Here is a 21,795-nt window from a genome sequence, read left to right as displayed (position 1 = left end):
TTAGGGCCATGTATCTCGGGGTCACTTGGTGCTAGAAACCCCAAATTTTGTAGTGCTAGTTCTATTGTGTTTGCATACCACATTTGGTGTTTCTAGCTATAAATGACCCAGAGATATGTGGCCCCAATATCGGGTTGCAAAATGTAATTCTCTGCTGTAGAAAAGTGCTTGACATTTTGCGACCCGATTTTGGGGCCACGTATCTCAGGGCCACTTATAGCTAGAAACCCCAAATTAGGTATGCAAACACAATCTATCGTTTTTCTAGTCTATTTTCTATTTTATTATAATCTTTTCTATCCAAATTTAAAATTAATTAAAAAATTTTAATTCATACTATTCGAAATTCTAATTTATTTTATTTGAATTAGAAATTTTGGAAGATGGTTAGTTACTTACTTATATACATCTGTCACATCAACTTCTCATACTTGCAGTGTACCAGTGCAAAAAAACACACACATCTTATTTCATTTATATTTATCACATCAATGAAGTTGTCAGCATGCCTGATTGAAGAAGTCACGGATGTCGATTGCAAGGCAAGTACATATGCTGTATGTCATTGTCCACTTGCCACATCACCTGCCACAAGTTGTGTATTGTCCACTTGGCACATCACCTGCCACAAGTTGTGTATTGTCCACTTGCCATGACACCTGCCATGAGTGCCACGTGACCGGCCATGAGTGTCACGTGACCTGCCACGAGTGCCACATGACCAAGTTGTGGATTGTCCACTTGCCACGTCACCTGCCACAAGTTGTGGGGTTCCTAGCACCAAGTGACACAGAGATTTGGACAATATGTCAAGTACTTTTCTGCAGAAGAGAATGACATTTTGAGACCCGACTTTGGGACCACGTATCTCGGTGCCACTTGTAGCTAGGTACCCCAAATCTGGTATGCAAACACAGTAGAACTAGCACTTCTAGCACCAAGTGACCCCGAGATACGTGGCCCCAAAGTCGGGTCGCAAAATGTCATTCTCTGCTGCAGAAAACTGCTTGACATTTTGCGACCCGAATTTGGGGCCCCATAACTTGGGGTCACTTGGAGCTATTTGGAGATGTTGTAGTGCTAGTTCTACTGTGTTTGCATACCAAATTTGGGGTTTCTAGCTACAAGTGGCCCCGAATGAATGAATGAATGAAATACTTGTATAGCGCACAATGCAAACTGAATTGCCTCTAGGCCCCAAATTCGGGTCATTTCTCGAATTTTGTCAGAATTCAGTTGAATTCATTAGCATTGTAATTCGGATGCATCTGAATGTCCGAATAATGAAAATTCGTCCGAATTTCCATTCGGAACGAAACGCAATGCACATGTCTAGCTGCTGCCCCTGGTAGGAAAATTGCAGGGCGAAGGGGAAACGCCATGTATACTTCAATTGGTGCTGTTGGAGACTCTGCAGCTGTGGTTTCATCGCACTACGTTTTGCTATTGTTAAAGGGGCCAAATCGGAGAAAAGCTGATATGTGTGCCCCTGAAACAGGAGAGTTTCTTTATTGTGTGCAGCAGCGAGTAATTGCTCCTTCGAGTGAAAAAAGTGCAGTTTAATGATATCACGCGGGGGTCCGTCTTGTTGTCGTCGGGTAAGGGCCCTATGAATCCTATCGAATTCCAGGCGCTCTATCGGTATAGAGGGGGATAGTTCCTGGAATAGGGCAGTGGTAAAGGATTGTAAATCATCAACCGTTTCTGGTATGCCTCGCAAATGCAGGTTGGATCTACGGGAGCAATTTTCTGCGTCCTCTAAACGTGAGAGAAGGGTGGTATTCTCATCACGGAGGGCTGCCTGCTCCTGGGCCTGCTCCTTGAGCGTGAGCTCAATGTCATCCACTCTAGTCTCCAGATCTGACGTGTGTTGGTCTAATTCCCTTAATTCACATGTCAGCTTATTAGTTATCTGATCGGAGGTGGATTTAAGCGCTTTATGCAGCATAGCTTCCATCAATGATAAGAAATCCGTCTGAGACATACCTGAGGGGGGTATGACTGTCAGTATGTCCCGATCTGTCTGGAGAAGTGGCGTGCTGTATGGCAAAGGCTTTCGCCGCCATCTTGGATGAGGCGCGGGCAAGGGCCTCCTTTATCGGCTTAGGCTTGTTCCTGCCTCTGTGGTTCGTCAGGACCATACCGGAGGGATCAGCGCTCAATCCGGAGGTGATGGGAAGAAACAGCGGGGTTGCAGGGTGGCTCAGATCCATTGTAGATACCCGATGTTGCGGCGGGGAGTGCGAAGCTCTAGTGGAACACGTCCTCCATGCAGAGCCTCGCGCATGCGCCCCCATTTGCTCTGAAGTGTAATAAAAATACAATTTAAAAAAAAGAGGATTGATTCGCGGATTTGGACAAAAAAAGATTACTATTTGAGTGATCCCTCCTGTCCAAAGTACTGTTTAGCACAATGCACGGAGGTACATAACTGCTCGCAGAGATCTGCTTCAGGTGGAAGAGGGGATCAAACCACCAAACATGCCTTCACCACCGCTTTTGTGGAGAGCATACTGCTATATTTGCATTCCATAGTCAGCGAGTAGGGATGAGCTTCGCGTTCGAGTCGAACATACGTTCGACTCGAACATCGGCTGTTCGCCCGTTCGGCAAATTCCGAACGTTATGGGCCGTTCGCGCCAAATTCGTGTGGCGCTCACGGCCCACAATGCACTGCGTCATCGCAGTGCATTGCTGGCTCATGATTGGCCAAGCATGCACTGTGACCCCGCATGCTTGGCCAATCACAGCGCCAGCAGCGAGGAGAGCCATGATTGCCCACAGGCAGGATGCCTGTGGCCAATCATAGCTCAGGCTGTGTAGTACACGCCCCACACTATATAAGGCCGCCAGCGCAGCGGCCTTGTGTAGTGTGTTGGCGTCTGAAGCAGTTAGTGGGTGTTCTGTGTACCTTCAACACAGTACACACCGATCGTTATCGGCCGATTTTCGATCTTGCTCTTCTGTAGTGGTTGTTGTCTGCTTGCCCTGACCGCAGTATGCACCGCTATATTCACTTCACCTATATAGCTAGTGATCTATCTTTTATAATAGAGCTTGCAGTCAGTAGTGTTAGGAGCTTGTGCGTGCTGTCTGCATGCTCTGTACCCAGTACACACCGCTATATCCACCTACATAGCTCTTCTCTATTTGAGCCCACTTGCCATCTGCAGGAGTTATTGGAAGTTGTGTGTGCCTCCAGCACAGCACAGTATACATCTGTATATACCCCTTTATCTCTGGTGTTCTATAATAAAGGCATCTGCAGGAGTTAGTGGGTTTTTTGTGCCTCCAGCACAATATACACCTGTATCTACCCTTTATTGCTGTTCTCTAATAGAGCCATCTGCAGGGCTTAGTGGGTGTTGTGTGACTCAATTACAGTATACCCCTTTATCTCTGGTGTTCTATAATAAAGGCATCTGCAGGAGTTAGTGGGTGTTGTGTGACTCCAGCACAATATACACCTGTATCTACCGTTTATTGCTGTTCTCTAATAGAGCCATCTGCAGGGCTTAGTGGGTGTTGTGTGACTCCATTACAGTATACCCCTTTATCTCTGGTGTTCTATAATAAAGGCATCTGCAGGAGTTAGTGGGTGTTGTGTGCCTCCAGCACAATATACACTACCCAACTGCTGTTTTACCCAACTCCCTTCAGGCCATTACCATGTCTGGAAGGCCAGCAAGGAGAGGCAGACAGGCGCGAGCCGATAAAAGAGGGCAAGCAGGCTCTGTGTCTAGAGACAACAGTGCTGGTCGTGGACGCGGTGCATTGTCATTAGCACGTGAACATGGGACACGCTTGTCCTTCTTTTCGGCAGCTGGACATGTTGAACCGCAACATGCCAACGACTTGGTAGAGTGGATGACCAAGCCCTCTTCATCCTCCTCATCCTCTCTCACCCAGGCTCAGGGTACTAGCAAAGCAGCTGCCAACGCATCCTCTTCCCTCCTCTCAATGTTATCATCAGTGACTCCTTCCCTAGACCCACCACGTCCTCCTGAGGAGTATCCTGAACTCTTTGAGCACAGTGTTGGGTACATGCTCCAGGAGGATGCCCAGTGTTTTGTAGGCTCAGATGATGACACTCAGCTAGAGGAAGGCAGTAGCGTGAGCGCAGAGAGAGGGGATGCTCAAGAAGGACAGCAATCTAGCAGTCATGTTCCACAAGCTGCAGCATACTGCCAGGTTTGCTACAGCGATGAAGAGGGAGGGGATGATGAGGGCACTGACTCCACGTGGGTGCCTGGTAGGAGAGAGGAGGAGGAGGAGGAGGAGGCACATGTCCAACGAGGCAGGATGCCCTCCGGGGGCCAGCTTAGGGGCGGCACACCGACTGAATCACACCGCAGAGCTCCGCCTGTGCAGGGCGCTGCCTCTGCGCGTTATTCTGAAAGTTCTTTGGTGTGGGCCTTTTTTGAGACGAGTGCATCAGATCGCACTGCTGCTATTTGCAACATATGTCTCAAGCGTATCTCGCGTGGCCAAAACATCAGCCGCTTGAGCACCACATGCTTGACCAGACATATGTTGACCTGCCATGCAGCTCATTGGCAAGCGTACCTCAAAGACCCACACCAAAGAACAAAGCGGACCTCTCCTTGCTCCTCATCAGCTGGCATCTCCAACCCCACTAGACCTTCAGTCCTCTCTGAAACCTGCTCTGAGAGGAATGAAGGTGTAGAATTAGGTGTGTCACAGCCAAGTGCTTCCAGGCACTCTGCTAGCAGTACACCCACGTCCGATTATAGCAGGCAAATGTCCCTGCCCCAGCTGCTGGACCGGCGAAAGAAGTTCACTCCCAGCCATCCACATGCCCAGCGGTTGAATGCTAGCTTGGCTAAATTGCTAGCACTTCAACTGCTGCCTTTTCAGTTGGTAGACTCGGCCCCCTTCCGTGAGTTTGTACAATGTGCGGTTCCTCAGTGGCAGGTCCCCAAACGCCACTTTTTCTCATGGAAGGCGATTCCGGCTCTCTACCGGCATGTGGAAGGCAATGTCCTTGCCTCGCTGGACAGGGCGGTCAGCGGTAAGGTGCATATTACCGCTGACTCATGATCCAGCAGGCATGGACAGGGACGTTACCTGTCTTTCACGGCCCATTGGGTCACTCTTCTGGCAGCTGGGAAGGATGCAGGACAAGGCGCAGTAGTGTTGGAGGTTGTTCCGCCACCACGCCTCCAAAATGCTACTATTGGTTGTGACACACCTCTCTCCTCCACCCCCTCCTCTTCTTCTTCCTCCATGGCCTCTTCCAGTGCTCTGTCCTCAGAACCAGCGGTGCTCCGTAGGCAATCCAGGGGCTACGCAAGTACTCAGGCAAAACGATGCCATGCCGTGCTTGCGCTGGTTTGTTTGGGGGACAGGAGCCACACTGGGGCAGATGTTTTGTCAGCTCTGCAGGGGCAGGCCGAGAGGTGGTTGACGCCACGCCAGCTTAAGCCAGGAATGGTGGTTTGTGACAATGGCACCAACCTCCGCTCCGCCCTCCGACAGGGACAACTGACCCATGTGCCCTGTGTAGCTCACGTCCTGAACCTGGTGGTGCAGCGGTTCTTGAGGAGGCCACAAGGATGGTGAGCAGTGACAGTGCATGCATCAGTGACACTGTACCTCTTGTCCACCTCTTGGAGCATACGCTGCGTGGAATAATGGACAGGGCACTTGAGGCAGAACAGAGGCAGGAAGAGGAGGACTTCCTTGCCTCTCAAGGCCCCCTTTATCCAGACAGTGTTCCTGCTGGGCCACCCATCACACAGGAAGAGGATGAGGAGGAGGAGGTAGAGGAGGAGGAGGATGATTGTGTCAGCATGGAGGTGGAGGCTGGCACTCAGCATCAGCAGCAGCAGTCTTGTAGGGATGATTTACAGTCCCAAGAAACACGTGGACTTGTACGTGGCTGGGAGGAGGTAGCTGCGGATCATGTTGCCCTTAGTGACCCAGAGGACTCCAGAACAAATGCCTCAGCTAACCTACGCTGCATGGCCTCCCTGATCCTGCAAAGCCTGCGGAAGGATCCTCGTATTCTTCGGATCAAGGAGAGGGACCATTACTGGCTGGCCACTCTCCTTGATCCACGGTACAAGGGTAAGGTTGCCGACCTTATCTTGCCATCGCAGAGGGAGCAGAGGATGAGACATCTCCAGGAGGCCTTGCAGAAAGGTCTGTGCAACGTGTTCCCAGAGACTGGGAGGTTACAAACTCCTGGTCCTGGACAACGTGTTGCTGAGGCATCGGTCAGAAGGAGCAGTGGAGAAGGTGGCCGTCTGACTGATGCTTTCAGACAATTTTTTAGTCCGCAGCCCCAAGGTATGATCGGTTCCAGCAACCATCGCCAGCGTCTGATTTACATGGTGCAGGAATACCTAGGGGCAAGGTCAGACTTGGACACCTTTCCCACCGAAAATCCTCTGGCTTACTGGGTCTTGAGGATGGATCACTGGCCAGAGCTTGCACAGTATGCAATTGAGCTACTGGCCTGTCCTGCATCCAGCGTTCTTTCGGAACGCACCTTCAGTGCTGCTGGTGGCTTTGTTACCGATCACAGGGTGCGCCTGTCCACCGAATCAGTTGATCGACAGACCTTCATCAAGATGAATCAGTCTTGGATCACCCACAGCTACCAAGCACCTGAAGCTGATGTAACCGAATAATTTTTTTTTAAATATCACATCCCTTCAAGACTGCCTATGCTGATGCTGAGTGACTGTCCTGTTATGTTGATTGTCTATCCTCTTCCTCCTTTGCTGATATGTTGGAAGAACATTTCTGGTTCTGGGTGATGCCATCAGCCCAATTTTTCTGCCCCTGTTTAACAGGGGTGTTTAATTACAATTTTTGATGCAATGCTTTGCAGCAGGGCTAATTCCTGCAATAAAACTAGAGTATATAGGAGAGGTTGCAGTTTGGTGGCACCAGCACCAGTGCCTAAGGCCCAATTTTTCTGTCCCTGTTTGACAGGGGCGTTTAAGTACAATTTTTGATGCAATGCTTTGCAGCAGGGCTAATTCCTGCAATAAAACTAGAGTATATGGGAGAGGTTGCAGTGTGGTGGCACCAGCACCAGTGCCTAAGGCCCAACTTTTCTGCCCCTGTTTAACTGGGGTGTTTAATTACAATTTTTGATGCAATGCTTTGCAGCAGGGCTAATTCCTGCAATAAAACTAGAGTATATGGGAGAGGTTGCAGTGTGGTGGCACCAGCACCAGTGCCTAAGGCCCAATTTTTCTGCCCCTGTTTAACAGGGACATGTAATTACAATTCTTGATATAATATTTCACAGGAGGGCCCGTTCCTGTGGCCACCCAGAGTAACTGTGAGGACTTATAGTGTTGTGGCACCAGCACCACAACCACCAAAGGTCAATTTTTCTACCACTGTTCAAAAATGGCATGTAATTACAATTCTTGATATAATCGTTCACAGTAGGGTGCTCCAGCGCCCACCAAGAGTCACTTTGAGGGCTTACAATGTTGTGGCAAAACCAACACCTTGTTCCACCATTTCTGCAGAGCATATAGGGCAGGCCCCTACTTTCAAACATCCAACTTACAAACATCTCCTACTTGCAAACGGAAGGAGACAACAGCAAGTGAGATGAAAAAAGATGGACGACAAAACAAATTATACAGGGGTGATAACCCTTCCCTATGTTTTCCAAAAAGCTTAAAAATTGTTTTTTTGACTGGAGCTACACTTTAAAAATGTACCAGTTGAAAATTACAAACAGATTCAACTTAACACAACAAACCTACACAGTCCCTGTCTTGTTTGCACCGCCTGTATACTGCTGTTCTGAGTATATAGGGCCTGGGGGCCACACACATTTCCTTTTTTTAATATGGGTACGGGGTTCCCCTTAATATGCGTACAAGACCCAAAGGGGCTGGTAATGGGCAGGGAGGGCTACCCATGCCATTTTTCTCAATGATTTTCAACCATATTGCAGGAACCAGATATAACATTAAAACCGCAAGCAGTTTTCAATGATGTTATTTCTGTTTAACCACTTGCTTACTGGGCACTTAAACCCCCCTCAGTCCCAGACCAATTTTCAGCTTTCAGCGCTGATGCACTTTGAGTGACAATTGCGCGGTCATACAACACTGTACCCAAATGAAATTTTTATCATTTTTTTCCCACAAATAGAGCTTTCTTTTGGTGGTATTTAGTTACAGCTCGGAGTTTTATTTTTTGCTAAACAAACAAAAAAAGATGCAAAAAAAAAAAAAAAAAAAATCATGTTTTAATAGTTTGTTATAAAATTTTGCAAACGGGTCATTTTTCTCCTTCATTGAAGTGCGCTGATTAGGCGGCACTGATAGGCTGCATTGGTGGGCACTGATGGGCTGCATTGGTGGGCACTGATGGGCTGCATTGGTGGGCACTGATAGGCTGCACTGGTGGGCACTGATAGGCATAGTTAAGGCGGCACTAATAGGCACAGATAAGGCGGCACCGATGGGCACAGATAAGGCGGCACTGATGGGCAAAGATGGGCACAGATAAGATGGCACGGATGGGTGGCACGGATAAGTGGCACGGATGGGTGGCACGGATGGGCACTGATAGGTACCACAGATAGATGGGACTGATGGGCACTGATAGGTGGCTCTGATAGGTGGCACTGCTGGGCACTGATGGGCGGCACTGCTGGGCACTGATGGGCGGCACTGCTGGGCACTGATGGGCGGCACTGGGGTGCAGCACCTGAGGCAGATTTTGGGTGGCACTGTGGGTGGCACTGCTGGGTGGCACTGTGGGTGGCACTGTGGGCACTGCTGGGTGGCACTGTGGGCACTGCTGGGTGGCACTGTGGGCACTATGGGCACTGCTGGGTGGCACTGACAGGGGGGCACTTACTTTATTCAGGATGGCACTGCGGGTGGCAGGTGGGCACTGGCAGGGGGCAGGTGTCCTTTTAAATTGCTGGCCGTGATCGGGACTGATGTCCCGAACACGGCCGCCGGCGATCGGCTTTTTTTTTTTCTCCTCGCGCTGTCAGCGCGAGGAGGAATACTAGCCGATTACCGGCTCCGTTTTATCACATGATCAGCTGTCATTGGCTGACAGCTGATCACGTGATAAGGGGTCGGGATCGACCCCTTACACGGATCGGTGATCAGGCGAGTCTCACGGACTCGCCGATCACAGAGCGCGCCGCGCGCGCCCCTCAGGGGGCGCGCAGGCCGCTCGTAACCGGGACTACGTCAATAGACGTAGTCCCGAAAATGTGGGTCCGCGCTATTGCCGTCATTTTGCAATAGCGCGGATCCCAAGTGGTTAATGTCATTTTGTGCAGGGACTGTTCTAAACACGGGAAACACGTGGCACTTCACAGGCATACTACAGACACCCCCCAGGCACCATATTTAAAGGAATATTTCACTTTTTTTTCACTTTAATCGTCATTAAAATCAGTGCTCCCGCCAAAACGGCCATTTTTAAAAACATTTTAGGCATTGGCAAAAAGAAAAGATAAGATTGCGCTATGGACAAATTTACCCGTTTGCTAGACAAGTTTAAATAAGTGAATGTTAAAATGATTATAATAAAGTGAACTGTGAAGGGTTAAAGCTGCCTGTGCTTGAAACCTATCCCTCTAGATGGGAATAGATTAGAAATGTGAAAAGTAAAATAAGCTTTGGCGCTAAAACCTAAATGGTGTACTAAAAATGCTAATACTCTACAAATTACATAAAGTGAAGCCCAATGTGGGAATTTCACCAATACACTGTATACGTGATATTAAAGCTATATGTAAATGGAAATGTGTATCCGTTATCCTACATAGTAACTATGCACAAGTGTGGTAAAAAATAATGGCTATGCACAAGTGTGGTAAATGATATGATAAAAATTACAACTAATCTATCACAACTAAAAATGTAGGTGCTTTGACAAAAAGTGCTTTAGCTCACGTAAATGAGCCAATACTTATATTCTAAAAAGTGACAATCAAAAGGACATTGTGAAGATACCAAGTGAAAACATCAAAGAAATCAAAAAAATCATATAATGTCCAATCCAAAATATGTTATAATGTCCAAAAAAATAACAATATTTGTTCAGAGTCGCATCATCTAGTTGCTGAAAAAACGCATAAGACTTTTATCAGATAGGAAGGTGAAGCAAGGTGACTGGTGAAAACAAGGGTTAAATTCCTCTCCGGTGCGCCACTCTGTGTTAGAGAAAAAATGTATATATGCGCTCACCAGACATTAAACCCTCAATGGGTTAACCAAGCAGTCACAGTATGAGCCACTGTGCAGCTCTCTCGAGGCTCTGCCACCGCTGAGCTGTGGGGATATTTTACACTCTTCCTTCCGTGAATGGTCCGTTTAGCGTTTGTACATGAAGGAAAACAGAAGTACAACCATGGTGCAATATTGTTGTAAAAACGTACTATGTTTATTAAAAACAGTTTTACTCACAAATTCCAAAAAAGATAGATCGCTGTGAAATATACTCCGCCGGCGTTACTGCTTGAATAGCAGTGTAAGGTGCACGTCCTAGGCCACGCCCTACGCGTTTCGTCAGAGCGACGTCATCTGGAGCGGCCATATTGGTGCACCTTCACGTTTATGTAGGGTGCAGTGCTCTTCTGCGCTTGCGCGATGTATTAGCGCCATTTTAATTGTGGGAATGCCCTATCCGAGCCGCTGTGTGTCTGTATTGTATGGTCTCTTGTGACAGTATAAACGTGGGAAGATTCTTTGCTTATTGTCAATCCAGGGTGTGCCGTCTTATATTGTGTAACTGTCACAATTAAACTTTTGCCTATATATTTGTAATTGCGGACTCCGGGCATGGTGAGATATAGTAATATAGCACCGCAACCTACATAACTATTCCAGTATACTTATAAAGGGAATATCAGTAATTATACATGAATACAATTGGTATTTATAAAAAAGAGGTTAACAACTATATATAAAAACAATTAATAAAATTAATACCATGTATGTAAAAAATATATATGAAAAGAAAAGAGAAAATATTACAATATATGAGGACCAAATATATAAAATTTAATATATTTGATAGTAATACCCTAACCAGCTGTATATTGCATGTGTTACCTGCTGGGCTTCCTGAATACAGGATTTTTATATGTGTTTATTTTCAGTATGAATGATTAGAAACAAAAATGTATGTCCACTGTATTAATAAATGGACATATTCCCCAGAGAAGGGGACAAGAGGAAAGAAAAATAACTAAAAGTGAAAAAATGTGTATGTGTGCTACTAAGCTCACACAAATTAGAAAAAACTTTTTTCTTTTTACCAATAAGGTGAAATAAATATATTGTGGGGAGATGTTGATATCTTGCTCATTTTTTAAAAAGCCTTATTTTTAAAAAGCCTTATTTTTAAAAACATTTGTTAATAGGGCAGACTAGATAGAAAAAGTGCGGTGACAGGAAACTAATAGTGAAGTTGAATGGGGAACTCAGTGTGTAAATATGTACCTCATTTCAAGGCTTTGTATATGGCCTCACATGTTGCTAGGCATATTCTCCCATAGGGGGCAGACTTTTTTACTATGATGTCAAATAATAATTATTGATAGGGGGGTGGGGGAGGAAAACCTTCTAGGTTGTGGTTCGAATGTTATAATGTGATTTGTTGGTTTTTTTGGGCTGTATTGGTCCTGCCCTGAACCGATAATGTATAGTTATGAGTTTAGACTGGGGGAGTTTTAAAAATTCGTTAAAAAACAATTCAAATCCAGCTCTACATTCATTCCCTGGGGTTGGAGGGTATCTAAAATATATATCCATTTGGTTTCATTTCTGGATATTTTGATGGTTTTGTCCTCACCTCTCCAATGGGCCTTTACTTTGTCAATACCATAAAATGTCATTTGTCCTGGGTCACGATTATGGTAATCCCTAAAATGTCTGGAGACACTGTGATTGGGGTACCCTTTTTTAATATTCCTAATATGTTCACCAATTCTAGTTTGGAGTTCTCTCGTGGTGCGTCCTACATACTGTCTAGAGCACGGGCACTCTATAATGTAGGTGACATAAGTGCTTTTGCATGTAATGAGCTCATTTATTCTATATTCTTTTTTATTTGAAGCTGACTGGAAAGTAGTTCTTTTCTTTTCAGTTTTTTTACTATTTCTACACGGGAGGCATTTCCCGCACCTGAAGAAACCTTTCAGATTGCCCCCTACTTTAATTTGTTTCGGGGGATCAATGGTGTTTTTAACAAGTTTGTTCCTCAGTGTAGGTGCCCTTCTGTAGATAAATCGTGGTTTTTTTGGGAGGATGTCTTTGAGTGTGTGATCTGCTTTCAAGATAGGCCAATGTTTCTTGATGATGGATTCCACCTCTTTATGTTGCCTATTGTATCCCGTAAGGAAAGCAACTGATGCGTTGTTAGTTCTCTCTTGTTTTTTATCTTCCAATAATTTGTTCCGTTCCATTTGTTTTATTTCATTTTTCAGTTTACGCAGGCCCCTTTCATCATATCCCTTATTTTTGAACCTTTCTATTATTATTTCCGCTTGTTGTTCATAGTCAGTGCTTCTGCTGCAGTTTCTGTAAAGTCGCATCAGTTGGCCTTTCGGTATGTTCCCCAACCATTTAGCATGATGACAACTATTTGTGGGAATGTAACCGTTACGGTCGGTGGGTTTGAAGAAAGTGCGTGTGCCCAGTTTGTTTCCTTCCTTGTATATTTGTAGATCTAAGTAATTTACACTGTTGCTGTTGTAATTACCAGTGAATTTTATGTTGTAAATATTATGGTTAATCTCGTTGAAAAATTCTTGGAGTTGTTCTGCTGTGCCACCCCATATTATCACGATATCATCTATATACCGTCGGTACATTTTGAGGTTCTCCCTATGTACACCATATATTTGCTCTTCCTCCCATCTATTGAGAAATAAATTCGCTACACTGGGGGCATATTTGGCCCCCATGGCTACACCTTTGATCTGATTATAGTATGTTCCCTTATACCAAAAATAATTGTGGTGCATTGCCATTTTAAGACCTTCCGTTAGATATTGTATTTGTTCTTGTTTTAGGTCAGACATCTGTTGCAATGCCCACTCGACGCTACTGAGCCCATCATCCTGTCTTATATTGGTGTATAACGATTCCACATCAATCGTGACCAATAGGTCTTTTTCTTGAATTGTCAGATTTTTCATTTCTCCAATCAGTTGTTTGCTGTCACGTAAATAAGACTTTCCTTTGATTACCAACGGTTGCAGGAAGCCATCAATATAGGCCCCTAATCTGGAGAACAAGGAATCGATCCCACTCACAATTGGTCGCCCAGGTGGGTTGCTCTGATTCTTGTGTATTTTAGGGACGTGGTATATAATTGGAGTTTTAGGTGCCTTCTGTGTTAGATATCTGGATTCCTTTTTGTTTAAAATGCCGAGGGTTTTTCCTTTTTCTACAAATTTTTTAAGTTTCCTTTCGTATTCAGCTTTGGGATTTTTCTTCAGTTTCTTATAGGTATTAGGGATGTTAAGTAAATTCTCCATTTCCCTCTCATAGTCCTGTTTGTTTAAAATTACCAGGCCCCCCCCTTTGTCCGCTGGTCATAGTAATTAGACCAGCGGACAAAGGGGGGGGCCTGGTAATTTTAAACAAACAGGACTATGAGAGGGAAATGGAGAATTTACTTAACATCCCTAATACCTATAAGAAACTGAAGAAAAATCCCAAAGCTGAATACGAAAGGAAACTTAAAAAATTTGTAGAAAAAGGAAAAACCCTCGGCATTTTAAACAAAAAGGAATCCAGATATCTAACACAGAAGGCACCTAAAACTCCAATTATATACCACGTCCCTAAAATACACAAGAATCAGAGCAACCCACCTGGGCGACCAATTGTGAGTGGGATCGATTCCTTGTTCTCCAGATTAGGGGCCTATATTGATGGCTTCCTGCAACCGTTGGTAATCAAAGGAAAGTCTTATTTACGTGACAGCAAACAACTGATTGGAGAAATGAAAAATCTGACAATTCAAGAAAAAGACCTATTGGTCACGATTGATGTGGAATCGTTATACACCAATATAAGACAGGATGATGGGCTCAGTAGCGTCGAGTGGGCATTGCAACAGATGTCTGACCTAAAACAAGAACAAATACAATATCTAACGGAAGGTCTTAAAATGGCAATGCACCACAATTATTTTTGGTATAAGGGAACATACTATAATCAGATCAAAGGTGTAGCCATGGGGGCCAAATATGCCCCCAGTGTAGCGAATTTATTTCTCAATAGATGGGAGGAAGAGCAAATATATGGTGTACATAGGGAGAACCTCAAAATGTACCGACGGTATATAGATGATATCGTGATAATATGGGGTGGCACAGCAGAACAACTCCAAGAATTTTTCAACGAGATTAACCATAATATTTACAACATAAAATTCACTGGTAATTACAACAGCAACAGTGTAAATTACTTAGATCTACAAATATACAAGGAAGGAAACAAACTGGGCACACGCACTTTCTTCAAACCCACCGACCGTAACGGTTACATTCCCACAAATAGTTGTCATCATGCTAAATGGTTGGGGAACATACCGAAAGGCCAACTGATGCGACTTTACAGAAACTGCAGCAGAAGCACTGACTATGAACAACAAGCGGAAATAATAATAGAAAGGTTCAAAAATAAGGGATATGATGAAAGGGGCCTGCGTAAACTGAAAAATGAAATAAAACAAATGGAACGGAACAAATTATTGGAAGATAAAAAACAAGAGAGAACTAACAACGCATCAGTTGCTTTCCTTACGGGATACAATAGGCAACATAAAGAGGTGGAATCCATCATCAAGAAACATTGGCCTATCTTGAAAGCAGATCACACACTCAAAGACATCCTCCCAAAAAAACCACGATTTATCTACAGAAGGGCACCTACACTGAGGAACAAACTTGTTAAAAACACCATTGATCCCCCGAAACAAATTAAAGTAGGGGGCAATCTGAAAGGTTTCTTCAGGTGCGGGAAATGCCTCCCGTGTAGAAATAGTAAAAAAACTGAAAAGAAAAGAACTACTTTCCAGTCAGCTTCAAATAAAAAAGAATATAGAATAAATGAGCTCATTACATGCAAAAGCACTTATGTCACCTACATTATAGAGTGCCCGTGCTCTAGACAGTATGTAGGACGCACCACGAGAGAACTCCAAACTAGAATTGGTGAACATATTAGGAATATTAAAAAAGGGTACCCCAATCACAGTGTCTCCAGACATTTTAGGGATTACCATAATCGTGACCCAGGACAAATGACATTTTATGGTATTGACAAAGTAAAGGCCCATTGGAGAGGTGAGGACAAAACCATCAAAATATCCAGAAATGAAACCAAATGGATATATATTTTAGATACCCTCCAACCCCAGGGAATGAATGTAGAGCTGGATTTGAATTGTTTTTTAACGAATTTTTAAAACTCCCCCAGTCTAAACTCATAACTATACATTATCGGTTCAGGGCAGGACCAATACAGCCCAAAAAAACCAACAAATCACATTATAACATTCGAACCACAACCTAGAAGGTTTTCCTCCCCCACCCCCCTATCAATAATTATTATTTGACATCATAGTAAAAAAGTCTGCCCCCTATGGGAGAATATGCCTAGCAACATGTGAGGCCATATACAAAGCCTTGAAATGAGGTACATATTTACACACTGAGTTCCCCATTCAACTTCACTATTAGTTTCCTGTCACCGCACTTTTTCTATCTAGTCTGCCCTATTAACAAATGTTTTTAAAAATAAGGCTTTTTAAAAATAAGGCTTTTTAAAAAATGAGCAAGATATCAACATCTCCCCACAATATATTTATTTCACCTTATTGGTAAAAAGAAAAAAGTTTTTTCTAATTTGTGTGAGCTTAGTAGCACACATACACATTTTTTCACTTTTAGTTATTTTTCTTTCCTCTTGTCCCCTTCTCTGGGGAATATGTCCATTTATTAATACAGTGGACATACATTTTTGTTTCTAATCATTCATACTGAAAATAAACACATATAAAAATCCTGTATTCAGGAAGCCCAGCAGGTAACACATGCAATATACAGCTGGTTAGGGTATTACTATCAAATATATTAAATTTTATATATTTGGTCCTCATATATTGTAATATTTTCTCTTTTCTTTTCATATATATTTTTTACATACATGGTATTAATTTTATTAATTGTTTTTATATATAGTTGTTAACCTCTTTTTTATAAATACCAATTGTATTCATGTATAATTACTGATATTCCCTTTATAAGTATACTGGAATAGTTATGTAGGTTGCGGTGCTATATTACTATATCTCACCATGCCCGGAGTCCGCAATTACAAATATATAGGCAAAAGTTTAATTGTGACAGTTACACAATATAAGACGGCACACCCTGGATTGACAATAAGCAAAGAATCTTCCCACGTTTATACTGTCACAAGAGACCATACAATACAGACACACAGCGGCTCGGATAGGGCATTCCCACAATTAAAATGGCGCTAATACATCGCGCAAGCGCAGAAGAGCACTGCACCCTACATAAACGTGAAGGTGCACCAATATGGCCGCTCCAGATGACGTCGCTCTGACGAAACGCGTAGGGCGTGGCCTAGGACGTGCACCTTACACTGCTATTCAAGCAGTAACGCCGGCGGAGTATATTTCACAGCGATCTATCTTTTTTGGAATTTGTGAGTAAAACTGTTTTTAATAAACATAGTACGTTTTTACAACAATATTGCACCATGGTTGTACTTCTGTTTTCCTTCATGTACAAACGCTAAACGGACCATTCACGGAAGGAAGAGTGTAAAATATCCCCACAGCTCAGCGGTGGCAGAGCCTCGAGAGAGCTGCACAGTGGCTCATACTGTGACTGCTTGGTTAACCCATTGAGGGTTTAATGTCTGGTGAGCGCATATATACATTTTTTCTCTAACACAGAGTGGCGCACCGGAGAGGAATTTAACCCTTGTTTTCACCAGTCACCTTGCTTCACCTTCCTATCTGATAAAAGTCTTATGCGTTTTTTCAGCAACTAGATGATGCGACTCTGAACAAATATTGTTATTTTTTTGGACATTATAACATATTTTGGATTGGACATTATATGATTTTTTTGATTTCTTTGATGTTTTCACTTGGTATCTTCACAATGTCCTTTTGATTGTCACTTTTTAGAATATAAGTATTGGCTCATTTACGTGAGCTAAAGCACTTTTTGTCAAAGCACCTACATTTTTAGTTGTGATAGATTAGTTGTAATTTTTATCATATCATTTACCACACTTGTGCATAGCCATTATTTTTTACCACACTTGTGCATAGTTACTATGTAGGATAACGGATACACATTTCCATTTACATATAGCTTTAATATCACGTATACAGTGTATTTTAGGCATTGACCCATGTTCCCTGGGGCAGGAGCCAGGTCCCCAAACCCTTTTTAGGACAGTATCTTGCATATTAGCACTTTTAATTTCGAACGTTCGAGTCCCATAGACTTCAATGGGGTTCTAAAGTTCGTTCGAATTTGGGGTCCATTCGAAAGTTCTGGTGCGAACCGAACCGGGGGGTGTTCGGCTCATCCCTATCAGCGAGTCAGAGAGACTTGCTGAGATGGAGAATGAATGTTAAAGAAGGATTTGATTCAGAAAAGTTATCTATAAAGGTACATGTTTATTGTTAAAATGTTGTAACTAGTGTCAGTCTATTCATGAAATGTGTTGGGCACATATTAAGCCCATGCCCACTCCATGGTAAAAGGGAACATTAAAAGGGGAATGTGGCATGTCACTGATAAATTATATGTATGCGCTAGTACCAATTTTTTTTTTGAGGAATCTGATCAGATACAATTTTTTATAAGTAGTATTTCAATTTATGTATAGAATATTTTGATTATTTCGGTTAGAGTCTGACTTTAAGGACTGTTTTGGTTGTAGTTGCCTATCCTTACATTATTGAAGTTAAAAGGTGTTTTTTATGATAACAGCAAATGTGCTATATTTGTGCAAATTGTTTCAATAGTGTTTAAGCTGTATTACCAATGATTGGGCATTTTAAAATGTTAATTTTGACAAGATTAAGAATATTATAATTGAGAGTCCAGAATTTGAAAGTAAACAAAGGGAAGTTGTATATTCCAGGTGCTATGCCAGAGGAATTTTGGTTAGTAAAAGAAAAAGAGAAGTAACTGTGTTGTGTAATTCCGGACACTAGAGACAAAAATATTAAGGATTAAAGGTGTTATGGACAAATGAAGGATGAATGGAATGGCCAAATGAATGTGGAATGAGAGAGTGGTTGTATTGTGTTTAATGAACACACAGGGTATCGTTACGATTAGTAAAGTATTTTAAGTGTGTGTCTGCAATGTACACAACAGGTTGTCTCATATTGTGTTTAGGCCCATGTTATATTTTCCCTAAAAGTTTGGTGTTAAATTAAAAAAAATGATAAAGGGATTTTGGTAACAGAAGGGTGAAATGTGAAAAAAATGTTTCAATAGTTACTGAAATTAAATAACTGGGATCAAGATACATTGCTGCATATATTGGGTCCATGGGGTACTGGAATGTGATGGGAAGGATTTGTTTGAAATAAGCAATCAGAATGACTATTCTGGATATTTACCTTCTGAATTCCTAGGGTATCAGTCATGAAGTATTGATGATGAAATGTCTATCCATAAATGTTTTGTTTGTTGCTGATGATCAGACATATTTGCAAAGTCAGGAGACTTCTGAGTCAGAATATGTCTTTAGGTAAAATTTTCTGTCCTAAGTTCCTCGGGTCCACCTGGGTCCCGGGAATAGAAGAAACTAAAGAGGTTTAAGTTTTGTTGAAGTTCTGCTATAATACTGAATTTGGAAAAAGGTTTAGTTAAATATATTGAATCTATATAATGAAAACCCTTGCTGAGAAACATTTTCATTCCTGCATGCTTTACTTATGTTAGAGTCAATGAAGAATATTATTTTTAATACCTCCAATGGTTAAGGCCTGAATTGATCAGGTAGATTCTGTGATTACTCATGTCAGATGAGGAGTATCTGCCCCAGTCAGCCTGCATTCACCCACAGCCCCATGCACATGAAAAAATGCCCACCCCAGTCATACCCTACACCCCACACATACCCTGATCTATACCCTATCCGGATGAAGTGATGCTTTTACATGATACTCTCCGTTGCTCATCTTTGTTGTTCAAATACCATAGGAGGGGCTTAGATGACTAAAGTGATCCTGGGAGTGACACCTTGAGGGGGAGCCAAATGACACAAACCCCCGGGTACAAAATTCCTGTGAGCACCACATGAGAGAGATCCAGATCTGCCAGCCAAAAACCCCGGTCTCACCCAACGCATCAGTTCCAGTTTGTCTGTGGATATCAAGTTCTGTCTGTACAAAGAGGCAGTGTTTTGGGGCAGAGACTTCATGTCTGTACCTATGAGTAGGGATGAGCTTGGTGTTCGAGTCGAACATACGCTCGACTCGTACATTGGCTGTTCGCACGTTCGTAGAATACCGAAGTTTATGGGCAGTTTGCGCCAAATTTGTGTGGCGCTCACGGCCCACAATGCACTGCACCATCGCAGTGTATTGCTGGCTCATGATTGGCCAAGCATGCACTGTGACCCCGCATGCTTGGCCAATCACAGCGCCGGCAGCGAGGAGAGCCATGATTGGCCACAGGCAGAATGCGTATGGCCAATTATAGCTCAGGCTGTGTAGTACATGCCCCACACTATATAAGGCCGTCAGCGCGGCGGCCTTGTGTAGTGTTCCGGCATCTACAGGAGTTAGTGGATGTTGTGTGTGTGCCTTCACCGCAAAATACATCTGTATCTACCCTTTATTACTGTTCTGAGTGTTCTCTAATTGAGCCATCTGCCATCTGCAGGAGTTAGTGGGTGACTGGGTGTTGTCTGTGTGCCTGCACTGCAGAATACACCTGTATCTACCCATTGTTGCTGTTCTGTAATTGAGCCATCTGCCATCTGCAGCAGTTGGTGGGCGATTGGGTGTTGTCTGTGTGCCTGCACCGCAGAATACACCTGTATCTACCCATTGTTGCTGTTCTCTAATTGAGCTATCTGCCATCTGCAGGTGTTGGATTCAGTATAAGCTCATTGGTATCAGTCTCAATGATGCAATATCATGGAGAATAGGACACCATCCCCCGGTTGGAATGCAACCAGTTAAAACCTCTATTGTGACTTCAGATTAGAGGCTGCCATCTCTCTCTGTGGGCTACTCTACATGACAATGATGGCTCCTATCTGTCTGTGAGGACAAAAGCTGGGCCTAATGAGCGGGAAGGGTGTCGGAGATCGAATCACAAGATGTGAACCCAGTCAGAGCAGTTGCAATTCATGGACAAACACTGCCCTCCAGAGGCCAATTATGGCAGGACGGTCAGAGATATTTAGCCTGGGGGAGGAGACGCCCCAGAGACACTGATTCATCCACAAGCAAAGGGGGTGGGCAGTAGGATGCGGTTTGGATGGTGTGTGTTTGTCAAAAAGGGAATGATTAAAGAGAGCTTCCTCTCTTTCCACCATGAGGACAGCCACGAGGATCTGCTAAGTATTGCTTATATTGTATTCTGATTGTATGCTATGTACTCTTGTAATTTCTATTGATACCTTATGCAAGCTTTCTTATTTCCTTGGGAAATAAATGAGATTTCGTTGATCTTAGACCGTGTATTTGGTTTCATAGCTAACTTTGTGGTATTGTGATATTAACGATAGGCAACTAGGCAAATTAATACATAGCTGATAATAATAGTTTGTAGTGATCAGTTACTTAATTTGGCACCCCAGATGGGACTAATTATCAGTTATCGGTTACTTCATTTGGCACCCCAGAAAGGCGTGTAGAAGGTATTTTTACACAGAATCCACAAAAACCTAATGTATTTTTGTTTCTGAGTCCCTGTAAGCACAAATCCTCAGACACCCAGAACTGGAAATCATCTCTAGTGTGGACAAGATTGGCGCTGGCTCGCGAATTCTGAAACCATGCTTGGATGAGCATGAAAATTCTGTGAGATACTTCACAGGGGAAACGGATGCGTAGAACCTGGTGAGAACTGTGGCTGATATATGTATGTACGCTAATGTTGTATCATGCTTTAGGCCTGTAACCAGAGGGCAAGTTGGGGCACTGGCGAGTTAGGGATTGATCATCCCTGGTTATGTGATATAACCGCAGATTGACAGGATAACTATACAACTTTGAGGAAAAAGTGGAAATCCCCACGTGAGTGTGAAGTAGCTCTCTGTTCCAATAGGAGTTCCATGTGGCCTGCAATTGGAGAGGAGAGCATTGATTAAGAGTGTGTTCTCCTGAAGAAATTCGTGGTTAAACAGATTTGTGTTTGTTTTTTTTCTTTTGTGTTTTTGGGTTTGTTGTGGAACTACAGGTAAAAGCTAGCTTCTAAGGTTTCTCTCTAGGTTTCATTAGCAAACATGGTGGTATTAGATCTTAATCTACACAAGAGAGTGATCTAACACAACAATTTAGTGAACTTTTGAGACAATGTAATACACATAATGATCTCATAAGTAATAAGTCGAAAAAAAGACAGGAAACAGAGAATGGCCAATGCCATTGTTAATGAGAATGAAAGAAATTGCGGAACAAAAAGAATTAGAATGGTTTGCTGAAAGAAAAAAGTTATGGAACAGGTAAGAAATATATTAATGGGGATTGAAAAGGCTGATGCAGATGCTCACAATTGGATTGAAC

The sequence above is a fragment of the Lithobates pipiens genome, unplaced genomic scaffold (assembly GCF_037356315.1).
Source record: "Lithobates pipiens isolate NorthernLeopardFrog02 unplaced genomic scaffold, aLitPip1_a1.2 Scaffold_13, whole genome shotgun sequence".
NCBI classification, from domain to species: Eukaryota; Metazoa; Chordata; class Amphibia; order Anura; family Ranidae; genus Lithobates; species Lithobates pipiens.
Note: the sequence above shows the minus strand (reverse complement) of the source record.